This window comes from Epinephelus moara, chromosome 17 (assembly GCF_006386435.1).
Source record: "Epinephelus moara isolate mb chromosome 17, YSFRI_EMoa_1.0, whole genome shotgun sequence".
In the NCBI taxonomy this organism is placed as follows: domain Eukaryota; kingdom Metazoa; phylum Chordata; class Actinopteri; order Perciformes; family Serranidae; genus Epinephelus; species Epinephelus moara.
The window spans coordinates 9447729-9464187 of record NC_065522.1 but is presented as its reverse complement, the minus strand read 5'-3'; the positions used below and the strand labels follow the sequence as shown (position 1 = coordinate 9464187).

At 41.7% G+C, this 16459-nt stretch overlaps 1 protein-coding gene across 1 annotated transcript in view; it reads right to left on the bottom strand.

Moving 5' to 3' along the window:
- Positions 1-16459, bottom strand: part of LOC126404194 (neurexin-2-like) — an 813153-nt gene that overhangs the window by 263166 nt on the left and 533528 nt on the right. The gene's annotated exons all lie outside the window — the stretch shown is intronic.

Here is a 16459-nt window from a genome sequence, read left to right as displayed (position 1 = left end):
AGAGAGCGAGAGAGAGAGAGAGAGAGAGAGAGAGAGAGTGGGAGGGGAATGAGTGGAGAGAATTGAAGGAGGAGAGCACGCACACAAGAATGATGGGAGGCACGCATGCATGTTGGCTTGTTTGCACACACAGTTTTTTAAAACGCTGCCAGAAAGCACATCCTCTTGAGTATGTAAAGCAAGGCACACTTGTGTAGGTGAGTGTGCGCATCCACAACTCACACTAAATACCAAAGCACCTGACATAAAGTGAATTATTTACTAACTGACACATTTAATAAGGAATATTTCCCCTTTATTGTCTGTGCAGACACAATGTTTTGTTTTGTGCATCCACACTTGTTTCTTCTCATCTCTTAATCCTCTTCCCCCCTCCTTTTGTCTTTTGGCCCCTCTGCACTCATCACTAAGCACACCTTTCAAGCCTGGACCTCAATTGCCCCCCTCTGCTTGCCTTTTATTTTCTCCCCGCACACCATGTGCTCATTTTTCAGCTATTTTTGCCAGCGAGAGGGCGGACTACGTAGTGTGGGCAAGGCAGAAAAACAAAGAGTGACAGGTGGGGACACCAAGAAAACATGACCATGGGAGGAGTGCGAGAAACATAGGGATGCAAAATAATGAGGAGGAGAAAGACGCAAGCAGTGCAGAGTGTAATGTAGACACTGGACTGCAGGAGAAAACGGAGTATGAGAGATAGAGAGACAGAGGGAAAGAGCAAGAAGGAGAGAAATGGAGGGAGATTGTGTATCAGATAAATCATGGCCGATAGAGATCTCAGCTGGGACGGGAGCTCAGTGCAAGAGACAAGAAGCAAGAAAAATGGCTAAAACAGGAAAAGCCAGTGCAGGTATTCTGCACTGATGGAGAGAAAAGAGTCTGGACTATTACTCATTTACACACCCACGCACACACAAACACCTCTGCCAGGTGGGAACATCCCAGGGGAGACAAGAGATGCTGTGCTTGCTGCTGTCAGGGTGAAGGAGATGTGACACCCAGGGTGACCGGGATACGTGTCCTGATCTTGCACCATGACTGAACTGCTGAACTTAGAGGAAGGATTACAAAATCGCATAAAAAAAGAGCCCGCCCCCACAATCCATGCAACAATGCAGTGTCCAAATCCAAAAGCTTGCGCCCATTCTCTAACTTCAAGTTTCTCTCTTTTGTTTTGGGGAGCTGAAAATCTTTAGCAAATCCTCCCTTGCCAGTATTTATTGTACCTCCACAGGTAATATTTTAATTGCTCTAAAACTTTGTTAATTATACTACATTTAACTATAGTGGATTAAACAAAGGGAGCGCTGTATAATATAATGCAATCTGATTCAACAACACAGTCAAGAAATTCCAACCTGAAACAATCCTCCTATGTAGTTAAAAATCTCTCTGACAGGTTCTTAACAAGTCCTAAGAACTACAACGTGACATTATAGACTTCCCACACTGTATATACTCAAGAACACACCTACTCAAAATGTATAATATTACAGTGCTGTTGAATTTGACCTTTCTGGCCAGACAAGTTAATGGTCGTGAGAACAAAACCTTATAATAAAGGTTGTCCGTCTGAAATGCTGCATATTATTAAATTAAAAGTAATGAAGATGGTGGGTGGGAGTTGGCCTTTTATTTCACACTCTTACTTCTTCAGTGCACGGATCTCCACATAATGGTCTGCTCAGGTAATTCTTTGTAGTCTTTATATTGTGTAAGTGTTTCTGCTAGTGTCCAAACCCAGCAAGTGTTGTGTTAATGGATAAGATCTTTTTCTTTCTTTGTTTTGTTTTCAGCTGCATACTGTCGATAAAACTGTTGTAATTGTTCTTATAAATGCATATCTATACCATTTCTATCTTCATCCTGTCGGCAAATACCAACACTTCATCATACCCCTCTGCATCTAACAGCGATGCACAGGGTCCCCTTTAGTGCCTCTTTGTAAGGCACAGCTAAAATACATTTAGTTGTTAATGTTGTGAAACTATCACAGTTGGGTATAGGCAACAAACTACTTGGTTAGGTTTAGAAAAAGGATCATGTATTGGGTTAAAGCCATTCACCACCCTTTGTAGACTTTTTTGCTCTCTAGCATCACGTAAGGGGTGGTTGGGACAGTTGGGGCAGCAGTAGGGAACTGGAGGATCGCCGGCACAAGTCCCCATCCAGACCAAGTATGGAGCATGGACTGTTAGCTGGAGAGGTGGAAGTTCGCCTCCTGGGCAAAGCTGAGGCGCCCTGCTCGGGACGCCTGTCAATGGGCAGACCCCTCGCTCTGACATCTCTCCATTTAATGCATGTATAGGTCCTGTCTGTGCATGTCTGTGTATTTCCCCTCAGGGATTAATAAAGTATATCATTGTCTTCTTCTTCTAAGTATTGCTGTGGATGGGTTTACACTGGAGTTGGTTGAAAGTCCACTGTGTCTCATAAACACGCTAAAGGGTGCCTTTGGTGTCGATATTACATGCCAAGGAGTGTGACAAAGCCTTGGTAATTGACCACCTGGTAATATGAATAGTCTGATATCTTTCCAAACTTTTAAAGTCTTCATTAGGTCAACTGATTGGTTTAACTGGGGAACAGAGCTGTTTTGAATGCCGCTATACAGGCACATTCAACTGCATTTGCTATCAGAAAAAGAACAATGACAAAAATGCTTATTATTTTAAAACAGAAAAGAAGAAGTAGGGAAACACTTAGAAGGAGGAGCACAAATAACACAATACCGTTTACTATAAAGTGTATCTCTAAGCATGCTTCGAAGTGCATGTAAAATGTGCTGTTTCACTATGAGTCTGTCACTAACACTGTAGTTGTTTCCTTTAGAGGACAGTGTGTGGACTGGGAACTCATTATGATGAAAGACACAGAGGACTGCCAACACCTGCTGCTCTGCTCCCCTCCGGCGCAGAAAAAACAAGGAACACAAAGCACACAAATACACACAGGTGAAGAATCGCTGCAGACACATGCGCACATACTAATTGCACTACACACACATGAATGCCATGTCAGTGTTACTGCTGTGTGATGCAACACCGGTGGTCCCAGAAGTGAGAAGCCTAGCCACAGAATATTCCCCCAGTGAAACTACAGAGTCCAAAATCCCTCAGGGGAAGTGAGGTCATAGATGGAGGAAGTAGGATTAGTTTGGAGATGTGGGATGAAAGCCTCTTACATCTTCACCTTCCTGCCATTACACACCTAATTCATTATGTTAACAATGTTAAGAAGCAAAGACGACAGTAGACGAAGTAAAAAAAGAGTCACCGTGGTTATGTGAATGTTAATGCATAGATCTATATGAAGGGTGCCAGCAACAACAAACAACACCAAAGTAGAGGAAAGGCTCAGATTTTTTGGGTGAGGTCAGGAAACTAGGACAAGCTGAATCTCTGAATGCTTGCACAGTAGGGGAAGGCGAAACACAAAAAGCAAGTCATCAATTTTTAACTCCCGTCTCCTGTTTGTGCTATTCAGTAGCTTTCTCCCGCACTGAGCCCCCAATGTTAGCCGCTTATGTAAGTGCACTGTTGGAGAAACTTCCTCCAGACTGAGCCCCCAATGTTGGATGCTTATATAAGTACGCCGCTGGATACTGCAAATAGGGAAATAACCTTGTTTGACTGGCATACTGACTCAAAGTAGTTTGGCATTAGCGTTGTCAGTCATCAACTGTCTTCAGATAGTTTGGTTTCTCAGACTTTTTGCGAGACAGAAAATTTATCTGACAGCAGAAATCTACAGTTGCACAAGTGGCTGAATCCAAAGTGAGACACCCACCATACGCAGGAAAAAGGTAAAGATCTCACAATACCAATTTACCTTCCTGATACCCATTCTGATACCTGATGTCGTGATGGGCCAATACTGAGTACCAATAAGATGCTATTGAATAATAGCAACTGTATATGACTAACCAATTTTCTGTGTCAAGAAACCAAATAAAATGTTTGAAACTAGAATAACAATAATTATATCTTATCTAAATTATATAGCACACATTTTTATATATATATATATATATATATATATATATATATATATATATCAATGAAATGCTGAGAACACCCTGGGCGTGCGCCTTACAATGCTATCCAAGTGTGCAAAGCATAATCTACTCATTATTGATTACCCTCACGATATTCCACTCATTATTTTGGCTGCTGCCCAAACAAGGATGGGGTGATTTTCATGTTGTTCCATTGTGTCCTCTGGGATAAACACTGTTACTAATTCGTCAACAGCTTCAACCCAATGCATCATGGGATACAACTTGCCCTCAGTAGGCCTCGGCTAACAACAAATGACGGATATATTCATCACAGAGATTTTCATAACATAAAAAAATGGATAAATAATCACAGAAGACCTTTATTGTTGGATTTCTCAGTTGTATAAAGTCTCTAAAAAATCCAATGCTGTTCGTGATGGATTCCAAAGCTTCTGAAAGGGATATGCCCACTCTCTCACGCTACAAGGGCAATGAAGCAGAAGCCATTTAAAGTAAGTTTTTAGACTGCAGCACTCCAGAGATATTCTAAAAACACTAATTCAAGCTTAAACAACATTGACGACCTCAGGGAGTTTTAATTAAAGTTTACTTATAAATTACTTGGTATCAGAATGGTGCATAGACTCTGCACGTGTCAATGCCCAATCCAGCATTTTAGGCAGAATTGGAGGAATTTCCGATACAACTCTAGAAAAGGGCCATCTACCTTGAGAAGCTTTTAAATTACAAAACATCTAACATATATTATTACACTTAGAGATGAAAACTGTGTAAATCATCCCCACATAAATTAAGAAGTCGTCATTCGTAAATGAAAAATTAGATTGTTTCTAATGGCATTCCTGATCTGGCGCTGCTGTTGTCAGGATGACAGTGTTGCCTTCCAAAATCGCCCACATAACTATCACAAAAGTGGTTAATATGAGCCATATCTCATGCTAGGGAAAGATTGTAGTTATGGTCATGGTGCAAACTGCGGTCATTGGTATCAAAGTCAGACACGTTGCACATGACTGCCCACCGAGGAGCTACCCAAAAGCTTTTGTGGTACTGTGCTGACATCCTAGGAAGTTTGTTTTTAAGAAAGTACAAGACCTCAAGAGGTTTCTTGTCAAGTAAAATGTAAAAATAGATCTTTTTAAGCATTTGAACAATGGAGGTTGTCTTTTCTTTGGAGGACAATCTCAACTATACACTGTGCGTTTCCTAAAATAAAACATTTATGTGTATGTATTCTTAAGTGAATGTGACATATGCAGTACACAGTGTGGCCATCATACTGTATAGGGCAGGCAAAGGCAGTAACATGGGCCAGCAGCCTGATTGTGGCTTGTAATGTGAGTCATACTGTTTATTTACTGACTTTAATATGCTGCTCTCAGAGAGGTTCGGTAATTAAAATCTATTGGTTTTCCACCAACCCAGCATCAATTATCCTGCCGGTAATCAGATGCATACATTTACCCAACAATGGCTTCAAAGTAAGCCACAAAAGAGATCACAATGATGAATGAAAAAAAAAAAAAAGAAAAAAAAAAGAAGCCATCTACACAGAGCTGATGGGTGCATTAGAGTACAGCATTATGGACAAAGGAATCCACTAATAGCACTGTGGCTTACCCAGCTTCGAAAACTATGAATATCTATTCAAATGAATGCATCTTCATGGTGTATAATGATACCAGGGTCACAGGAAGTGAGAGGGATAATAATGATTTGGATGCAGGAGGAATTTCAGGAGAAGGGTTAGATAAAAAAGAACGGCTCTGGATGAAAGACAAACAGGAAAAAAGCAGGGGGAGAATGTTTGGTAATTAGAGGGGAGGGATTAAAGGAGAAACTGTGTGTTGTGGGCACAAGAAGCCGCAGCTAGGTAGAGGAGAGGAGAGATAACTAGCAAGAGGGGGTGTCTCCTGTTTCGCTTGGCTGAAAGAGCAGGTTGCACACATCTTAATCATGTGAAATGATATATCCTCAAGGAGAGAGGGAGAGGGAGACAGCAAGGAGATGAGGAAGAAATATAAATCACTTACTCCTCTCTTCACCCCCCTTCTTCCATTCCCCATCACCATAAAAGCCGTTTTCTCGGAGATTCCATTAATGATCATACGCAGAATGACATTGTCTGCCAATCTTATGTTAGCTCTCCCTGTCCTAGTTAATTGGGTGTTTGGTAATTACAAAGATCTGATATCTATCAGTAGGTTGGGATGTTGAATATTTAAACAGCACAGGTATGGCTTGCCCCTGGGGGTGCTGTAATCAGCTTTTTTTTTCACCCACAGTCAAAATAATTTACCGTCTCGACAACAGAGGAACAGATGAAGCTTGGTTCACCCTACGGTGAGGCCACGGTCGATGCTCCAGACAAGCTTTTTGGCCACTGAGTAATCATGTACACATCTCTTACAGAGTTTGGTGGTGTCAGGAGTTTTAAATTTGCAGTTAGTCAGCAATTTATGCTCTCAAATGACCTAATTTGTGAATTCATTTTATTCCAATTCATTTGTACTTTTGAAAAAGTGTCAATTTAAAAAATGTTGAAAGGAAGAATACAACCTTAATGAGCCATTTGGGGTTAATACAGAGATACATGGGTATACTTCTGTCATTGGCATTCCTTACATATTTGACTTTAATTTTCAGTCACATTGACCCTGAAACACATTTTGAGTTTAATATACTGTTAGAAAGAGATTCTTAGCTTGCTAATGACATCGGTATTGCGTCACATTACATAATGACTGTCACAGAGAATTGATTTTGAGACAGATGCCTTCAGAGTTTGCAGTATGGTGGCTGCAAGATGCGTGGAAAGGGCCACTGGATTCCAAAGTGGGTGTGTTTGCTGTACTCCAAGGGCTATCCCAGGGAGAAAATATACATATCAGGGCTGGAGGACACTGTTATTGTGTAGCCAGATCCAGGGTTTCCAGAGTTTTACAGCGCACTAGACACTGGTTTATTTTTAGCCCAGAAAACCCATCTGAAACAAGTTCACCCGTTCACCCTTCAGTAGCTTATTTTGATTTATTAGTTTTGCTGAAAGTCACTACAAATGACTTTACAATTTTGACCATGTGTGAAAGTATGACTATTGTGTGAGAATATGTATGTGTGTGTGACTGGTTGTTTTGGCCTTCTGCGAGGAATCAGTCTCTTTATTTTGTCCGCATATGTATATGCATGGGAACCCACCTACTGTACAAGAAGGAATTCTATGAAATTCAATCCTGCTTGGCACTGGAGCATGTCACATTTAAAATACTTTACTCAAATCATTAACTAAATGGTGCAATCAATGGATCATGTGCAAAAATTAATTTAGGAGCAAAATTACTAATCTGTGATCTAGATCTCCACCTTTATTCCACCGTTGCAAAAATGCAAAATAATAGCGCTGCTGGTAGGCTGGCAAGCTTTTCCCATCTTTCTCTCTCACCTCTACTTATCTTCTCTCCATTGCTTCCTTCCTCCCCCTCCAGCCATCCATCCATCCTTCTCTGCAGCCTAGCGCTGCGTGGTGAGTCAGCTGTCACTGTCTGTCCCTCCAGCTGTGGACCCAGCTGTCTGGGCCAGATGGGCTCATCTCTACCTCATCCTCCTGCATCCATGATGTCTATGAGGGGCCCCCCTAACCTCAAGCCACGGACAACTGGCCCCGAAGCGTATTACTCTCACTGAGCCACAACAATATGGAAAAAATATGTGTCCGCTGCATTCTAACAGGCAACCGCGCCGTTGATGCAACTCACACTGTGACAGAACTCCCAGCTGCAATGGCTGTTTATTGTTATTATCACTTGCGCTGAAACATTCCTCTTTTTTTGTTTAAGTGATTACTCTTTGCTTTGCAACAACTTCAGACGGTGATTTACAGGTTTACCGGGACCTGAAAACGGTTCCTGTCTACATGCCATTGTGAAGGTAGTAATCAGGGTACATGCTCAAAGGTTGGTGGGGAGGGAGAGTGTCTGCTAAAGCTATTCCAGAATAATACTGGCTCACAGTAATCTCCTGCACACAGGGAGAAATTTTGACAAGGATTTAAGGATTTTAAATACAATTTCGATACGCGATGAGGGCCCAACAATAGCACTGGGGAGAGAGGGGGGACAGAGTACGGTGCAAGAGAAAAAAGTTCGGAGAGGAGAGGGGAGAGACGGAGAGCACATGAAAAAGAGAAAGAAAGAGTCATCATCTTTCTGGGGAGCCAGATTGCAGAGCTCTAGGGTATGAGACGCCCCAGTGTTTAAAATGCCTGCTGAATCACATCTAATTTATCCAAAGCCTACGTGAAGAGGAACAGCCGTTAATGTGAGTGTGTATGTGTGAAAAAAAGAGAGATCAACAGAAAGACAGACAGCGCACTGTATAACTGCTTATTTAAGACATAAGCCGTTTTTGATGCTCCGTTGGGGTCTATGTTCGATAAATGGAAGTGCCTATCGATTTAAACTCCAGATAGGGAGCGTCGAGCCCTCGCTGTTATCACCCAGATTAACACACAACAACAATGAGAAATCTGCAGGGAACAGATTGGGGAGAGAATTCTCTTGGCTTTATCCTGCACATAAGAGATACATGGCCTGAGCTGCAATTTTGTCTATGGCTGATAGCACCCTACATGGTTTGCAAACACAGTCGGAGATGCTGCTGTACAAGTACAACACAGACAAAGCCACCAGGCAATGCTGGGCTGTATTTACTAAATATTTGCAGAGGCGCTCGTGCATGTAAAAACAGCAACCTGTGCACAAAAGTGTTTTTGCACATGAAGCTTGGGTTTTCACCAGGGATTTAAGTTAGCATAGTGTTATTATATTGTCTTCTGGGAGTTGCTCAGCTAATACACTTTAACAGTGGAGGTGTATAATGTACCCATGGAGTGTGCACAGCATTCTATGGAGAGGAGAAGACATGTAAACAGTCTAACAGTCTTCCAAGCCTAAGACTAGAAACTGACCTGTGATCTGAGGCTATACTTTTTTAAAATTGTATCCATTACTGACCATTACTTCACAAGGCTAATGTAACACATTGGTTCACAGTTGGCTGTGTATCATCTTTTTCTGTTTTCCCACTGGGAATTGTGTATTTAGCTGCAACATATGACACACAAGGATAGACGTCTGGCACACAGACACAGACAGACAGAAAAATAAATGACATTTGGAAATAATCACAACTGAACTGAGCCCAAAAACACAGCCTGTACCAACCAAGACTCAATACATTGGTCGGGCAGCAGAACTCTTATCAAGCCAGATAATTATTTTTATGGATGATAGAAAGTGCTGTGTTTTTAAAATGAAATTGACTGGGTTTTTTTTAAATTACTTTTGGCTTGTGTATTCACAGTCTTGAGAAATCATTTATCACAGTCCAATCTATCATGCACCAACAAACCTACCGAATTGTTAGATCTATTATTTGTTATGCTAACTGGCTAACAAGGCTGGATTACAAATTATTAATCAAAAATCTAAGACTTTTTTTTATGCAATGACACAAATGCCCCACGTTTTGAGTAAGGGGGCCATTGGCATGCTGACTGCAGGAATGTCTACCACAGCTGCTGCCTGATAACTTAATGTCGTTTCCGTGATTTTGGCTGGACATCCAACCAACCTCACAAACACACAAGTCAGTTACAATAGCAAACTGCTGTTAGGTCAAGACCGTAGTATGGATGACAAGCAAGCAGACGAGCATCCCTGAGACAGTTTCTCATTGTTTGTGCAGAAATTCTTCAGTTGTGCAAACCAGTTGTTGCATCAGCTGTTCAGGTGCGTGGTCTCTGACGATTTTGCAGGTAAAGAAGCAGGATGTGGAGGCCCTGAGCTTATGTGGTTACACTTGATCTGCTGTTGTGAGGCTGCTCGGATGTACTGCCAAATTCACTGAAACAACACTACTGAAGAATTTCTGCATAAACTATGAGAAACTGTCTCAGGGATGCTCGTCTGCATGCTCGTCACCTTCACCACGGTCTTGACCTTACAGCAGTTTAATGTTGAGCGCTTGTGAGGCCGGTTGGATGTACTACCAAAATCAGGGAAACAACACTGGCGACAGCTTATGGTAGTAAAATGAACATTTAGTTCATGGGCAACAGCTCTGGTGGACATTCCTGCAGTCAGCATGCCAACAACACTCTCCCTCAAAACTTGTGACATCTGTGGGATTGTGTTGTGTCATCAACTTCACATTTTAGATTGGCCTTTTATCGTGACCATCCCAAGAGATATACCGACTGAGTGCATGAAAAACGTCTTAGATCTTTAACCTGTGAAAAATGGGAGCAAAAACAAAAGCGTTGCATCTATATATGAACCTTGAGCAGCATAGGGTATGATCAGAAACACGACTAAGCACTGCTGAAACCAAATTCAAATCTCAGGTCTTAATAAATCTTAACTGGGATCAGTTGAGCTCCTTTTATAGCTCACTTCTTAGTGAATACACCCACTAATAGTGTGAAGTGATGTTACACTGCCTGTTGGAGGCAGTATGTGGGTATATTTTGTGGATATATTGCAGCATATTAAAAGTTCTAACTTGGCGAACTTTGCACTTTGTTGGCCCTGAATAACAGCAACAGATACCTTTGAAATAACAAGTTTGCAAGCAATACTGCCAAATTCACAACTTCAGTAAAGAGCATATGGCAAGCAAACTTGTAACTAAAACTATAGAGGCATTTATTTATCCAGGAGACAGAGCAGCAATAAGCAGAGAGTAAACCAGGGAAAAATGTAATGTTAGGCAGTATTTGTAGATTCCTGTCTGCACATATATCAGTTTGCACAGCTTCTCAGCACCGAGTGTCCTTTCACCAGGATGGCCCAATCTTCTCTTGATATTCATACCTGTCATTTTAATCCTTTCCCCCCAACACCAGCTCCCAGCTTAGACTTTTTTAAGGAAAAAAGAAAAAAAAAACTCTAGTTTTTATCATTTGCTCCCTCTGGGAGGCAGTTTGGTCATAATCCCCCTTTCTGATGTTTGCTCCTTCTTGTGTCATCTCTTATCGAAAGGGAGAAACCCTTGAAATAAACACTTTCCACTGATTTCCCCTCAGAGGGAAAATATTTCCTCCCAGTTCTCTGTATACAGTTTCACTTATCAGTGCCAAAGTACAACTTTTCAAAAAACAGAGGCAGAAAATATCCTTAAAGGGTATGTTTTGGGTGAGTTTGTACATTGAGACAGACTATGTTTGTGTGTGTGTGTGTGTGTGTGTGTGTGTGAGACGTGTGCGTGTGTTTTGTGGGTGCAGCAAAAGTGCAGAGCCTCTGTTGCAGCGTAGCTGACTGGAATCAGGATTTCAGAGTTAATGGACAGGGTGACTGCTGCCTCCTCAACGTGTCAGCCTTCGTTACACGCTCTGCACACAGAAGCCACCGCCGCCGCTGCCCGCAACAGGGCAGCACAGCAGCTGAATATGTTTAAGAAAACCAACATACACAGCAAGAGTCTTTTGTCCCAACCTTTGAATGCATTGTTTCTGTTAAGTTTGATTACTACGTGCATTGTTTTTCCTCTCATTAAATAAATAGGTTAATACAACAAGTTTAATTGTTTTCTATTTCTTAACTTTCCCCTGAAATTCCCATCCTCCACCGTTTGCCTTTATGTAATGAGAAAAACTGATTGATAATATTGCAAGTGATGTCTGTATTTATCTTTGCGTATGTGTGTGTGTGTGTGTGTGTGTGTGTGCTTGAAATGTGTTTTCACATGTAGAACTTCTGTTGCTTCTGTTCTTTGTAATGCTTTTTATATCAAAGCCACAAAGTAATCCATAGTGCCCAGCGTGCTAAATCGTTGATGCTGTTTGGCAGCAAAGACCTTGAACTCAGTCACCCGAGTCGAGGTTCCCTACAAAGGCAGGCCGCCACACTCGCAACCGGCCCCCAACTGGATTTTTCACACGTACTATTATGGGTCAGGAGCTGGGAATACAGAAGGCAACAAAATCCTCATTTATGGATCTATACTGGATGGCAAACCTTTCACGGCAGCTTCTCTGTATCACAAATCCCTGCGGTTAACAAATCAATCTTCACAGTAGGTTTTCTCCCACAGAGCCAATAAGATGTAAAAAAAAAAAAAAGGTCAAGTGGGGTGCCCCCCAGTGGTTGGAGATGATTGTGATTTGTTTTTAACCAACATGGAGTCATGCTTTGATCTTGAAATTATGTGCAATAAACAGCAGGCAAAGAGGACCATCTCTCAGGGTGGTCTACTCCATGATGGTGGAGGAGAGGAAAAATAGTGGCACACAAAGAAAGTTGTCCAGGGACATTTCTCATCATTCCATTCTCCCTTGTTCTCTCCCTCCTTTGACAGCTCCTAGAAACCTGCTCAATAGGGGACAGTGACCACCTAAGCGCAGGCATCCTATTGAGTCACTACTCATTAGGGAAGACGCCGATGGAGACGTCAAGTTCCAGAGCTTATCTGTTAACTTGCAGCAGTGCAAGGTTGAAGGGTTAACATGTCCAGGTTATCAATAGGCAGATGGGCATGCCTGCTTTGAATATGTGAACATGACTTTCCATCATGGTATCGACCGCTGCTGCCAATCAGGATGGCAAAAAGTGCTGCGCTGAACATTTTAATGGCCTAGAAATGATTGAGTTTTTAATTGGACTAGAGTCACTGAAAATGATTATCAACCAATAACAAAGTTAGCCTATGGGTAAATACATTCATCTTTAAAATGAATGTCTTGAAATGTAACCTTTTTTTTCCTTTCAGTCATTCTTATATGCTGCTCTTTCTCTCCATTCCTCTCTCATCCCCATGCATGACATGAACACATGCAAAGAGCCGAGGCACGGGGTGACATCACTTACATAGTAATAAGTCATGAAACCATCGTCTTTTTGTCTGGCAGACTTAATGACCTGAAGTGGCTGTTACAGTGGTTATTAAATTAAGTCATTTCAAGCCACCAGGAAGAAATGGAGAAACCATGTGAAAAACATAAACATATGCATCAATGTACACACTGCTACTGTAAAATGCTATGCTATGACATGTCTTTGATAATGGTCACTGACCATGCACTATCAGTCAGCGGTCTGGATGCAAACACCAGTCCCTGGATGTAAGTGATACTGATAATGTGATTGCCTTTTATTGGTGAGGTACTGTGTTAAAAACCCAATGGGAAAAATGATCTGTACAGCCTTTATATAACTTTTTTCACAGGCTGGCACAGTTAACGGCATTGTGTTAGATCCCTGACTGATTTTTCACTAAAACACGAAAGGAAAGAGTCATTTTAAATGGCGTGGGAAAGTACTGTATTATCAACCTTGGAGAGCGAGAGTAAAGGTGAAGAAAAAAAAAATAATTCTTGACGGGCACTTCAGCGGTGAGCAGGAAATTGAGCCAGTTGACATTGAGTCTGCTGGGTTGGGGTGTCAGGTAGAGGGGAATTACACGCCAGGAGCCATCCAATAAAATGGGTCAATCACTGAATAATCGAGCCCGCGAGCATTAGACACCTCTGCAGATCTCAAACAAGCTAACAGACATACCCCTGCTAACACTAATGTAATACATGACGCTGAACAGCAGATGTATTGGTTTTCACCACTGGATTGTGGAGCAGCATATGTTGTGTATTATGCGTTGCATGTAAAAACTGTCCTTATAAAAATGTCGGGAGCCTTTGACTACCATGACACATGGCAAGCCTGCAGTGCATCAGATGTTAGCAGAGAAAAAAGTCAAAGACGTTTATGATAATAGATAGTGGTAAATAGAATAGAGACTTGATATTCTAAACTATGCACTTTGGCTCCTGACAGACCAAATGCAATGTAACTGTAACCTTAATTCTAGACCCTGAATAATCCTAAAATTGTGCTTGTGGTTGCAGCTGATAGCAACAAAATGTCCTCAACATAAAAGATTGTCTTTGTATGAGAACATTTAGTTCTTACAGGGATAGAATTACAGTTTAGAGAGAGCCAAATTCTCCTACCCAGCTGTCTCCACAAAATTCTCTCCCCCTTTGCTGTTTGGAAACCTCTGCCCTTTGTACTTCTTTACATGCTCTGTGCGTGACACATCATTACTTATTCATACAGACACAGGCCAAGTAAACACATCGCATGTACACACTCAATAATTTAGATGGCGAAAGAGGGCTGTGTGAGCACTTTCTAGGTGCAATCCATATTTGAAGATTGGGCGAGGTGAAGACATTCATCTTTACTCTCAGATGTCTGATGTTTTCATCAGTGATTTCTCTGACATCTCTTCTAAGCTGCCAACACAAGTAAAGCTAAAAGACCACTACCTACCACCGTGGGGACAATAGAGTCTAGTTTGTACAAAACAAGTGATCCAAAACACAGCAGAAAGTTTAATGCATGCACCTCTGGTATTTCAATCATAGTGCTAGACAGAGCATTTATATTGGCTTATTTTACACTTACAAATTAATTTCAGTGACAAAATATCTGAATCATTTACTGTCACAACAAACACTCAGTGACTACATTGTTCGAACGTATTTGTTATCGGTCTGTCTATTGGATATTAAGCTTCTAGTGGCACCAGACAGTATCTTAAGGGTTCTTTTGTAAACAGTGGACACACGAGCCAAGAACTCCTCTGTTATTTTGGGTAATATCCATAAACAGATATCTGTATACAAATGCAGATTTTGAAAAAAAGGCTAAGATAAAGTTAAATTGTCAAATGGCAATCTCCGGGGCTGAAAACTAAAGCCCAATGCGGGATTGCCAAAAACTGCAGTTCCTCAAATGACCACTTGAGGCTGGCTCCAGGAGCAAGTCAATCCCCATGAACCTATCATGTTAAAATGCAGAAATAACAGCCTGGTACAAAAAAATGTTTTTGGTCTCTATAATTTCCCTGTTCATGACAACTGTACAGGTGGTAAATTTTTACTTAACTCACCTGTTTAAATGTTAGAGGCTTAAAGTTATTTATAATGATGGGAGGGGCCTCTTTCAGAGACAGGTGGGTACTGTCCATAGTGACAATGTTGGTTAGGTGACGTAACCATGGTCTAACGCCACATTCACAGCATATAGGCATAGCCTTAGCTGTCACCACTACCGTGTGTTTTCAGTTCATTGAAGTTTATCATAACATTTTGGTCATCTGAAAAGGGCTTTTGCATTTGCTTGTACTGAAAGACCCTCTAAGGAGTCGAATGTTTAGTTTTTCTGCTGAGTACATCTTGTTTTAAATGGTTTTAAGCCTGCTTTTTGCTGGTGAGCATTAGTATTAGCATTAGCCTTATCAAAGTTAACCATGGCTGTAAATTGCACTATATCAACCAAGCTAGCAGCAAATGTTAGGGTTAGCTCCACCCTCTCGTCCAAATGTGGTCACCTCTGGTGCCAAAAATCCAAGACGGTGATGGCCAAAATCTCCAGCTTAGACAAGCCTGCTGGGGGTTGAGTCCTATCAGGTTGCAGCTCATTTGTAAACAGCCTCTCAGAGCCAATCAAAGACTGTGCTATTTCAGCTTCTGGCAGGTGGATCCAAAAAAAAAAAAAAAAAAAAAAAAAATATATATATATATATATATATATATATATATATATATATATGCTATCCTGCGATTAATTGACTAGTTGACTATTTTTTGGGCCTACTTAATGACTACTAAAATGCAGTAGTCCTGCAGTACTCATTAATAATTTAGGTACTAATTTCAACCCAAAACATTATCTTTTTTTCTAAACCAGCAGTTTGGTTGCCTAAACCAAACCAAGGCTGTTCCAGTATATGATTGTCCCTAAACAAAAGGTTTGGAGATTGTGGGCTCTAGTTTCGCAGACCGGGCGCGGCGGGGGTGCTGCGCACCTGCGCTACACCAACTGGGTGTGGCCAGGCGGATTTTGTAAGTTTGGCACACCGTGCGCCCTGGCGCAGCTACTCCTCTATCCCACCTCCGTCCCTCCTACCGGCGCAAGTCGGAAAGAGGGAGGAGAGAAGGCGTGGAGTGGGTTTTACACACATCACACCAATCAAATGAGCCCCTCTCCTTGCCCTTAAATGCGCCGCGCGAAGGTGTAATGAGAGTTTACTCAATTCGCCATTGCAGAAGAGAGCAGCAGCGTCAGACAGCCAAACTCCTCCCAGCAGGAAATGTTTGTTTTGGTCCGGGAGGTCTGCTCGCAGTGTCCGAATATACGGAACTACGAGCAGACCTCCACAGGCTGATGCTGCAAAGGTAGCCTGGGAGGAGGTCACCACAATTGTAAATCAATGTTGCGTTTCTCTCGTGCGCGCACTCTCTCTCTCTCGCAGTCTCACTCTGTTTCTTTTCTTTTGGCTTTTCTAAGATGACAGATGCTGAATATATACTCCCTATCTGATGCTGTGGCTGTTTGTGGTTGGCTGAGAGGGATGTGAACTCACTAGTTTGCAGCTGTG